Genomic DNA, 653 nt, shown 5'->3' with positions numbered 1-653 from the left:
CTGAATTCCCTGATGAGTCCTACAAAAAAAATAAAAATAAAATAAGACTATTCAAATTCTGTCTGATTCTGAGCAAATTGGCTCAGATGATTACTGGACCGAACCACTCTGAATATTTATTTTTGTTCCATTCCTCCATTAAAATATTATGAGATTTATGATGTATTCTGAGCTTAAAATATAAAATGCATTTGTTACATTTACATGCAAAACCATTTTTATGCTTATGCTTTACTTTTTAAGTTTTAGAGACACACATTGTACTCCTCCTGAAAGTTCCCAGTGTCATTTGACATGCCTGCATTGATTTCCTTGCTTGTGTTGCCATTGGTGCTTGGCCCTGCATTGCTACTAGCTGCTATACTTATTCCTTGTGTTTTAATTTTTCATAATTGGTAAATGTATCAATACATTTAAAGTCTGTAATTTACACACATTGCAAAGTGACATAAACAAAACAAAATGCAGTTTCTCAGAAACAAGTGCAAACATTGCAAAAAATAAATAAATAAAATAATAATATTAAAATAAACAAACATTTGAGCAGGGTCACTCATAATTGTTGGTTGTTTCATTTTTGTGGAAGTTAGCCCCATCATTTGCACAAAGCCTCATGGGAATTAATAGAAAGCTCAATAGAAACAAAAACAGTA

This window comes from Sinocyclocheilus anshuiensis, unplaced genomic scaffold (assembly GCF_001515605.1).
Source record: "Sinocyclocheilus anshuiensis isolate Anshui unplaced genomic scaffold, SAMN03320099.WGS_v1.1 scaffold2679, whole genome shotgun sequence".
Taxonomy (NCBI): Eukaryota; Metazoa; Chordata; class Actinopteri; order Cypriniformes; family Cyprinidae; genus Sinocyclocheilus; species Sinocyclocheilus anshuiensis.
This window is presented reverse-complemented; position numbering follows the sequence as displayed.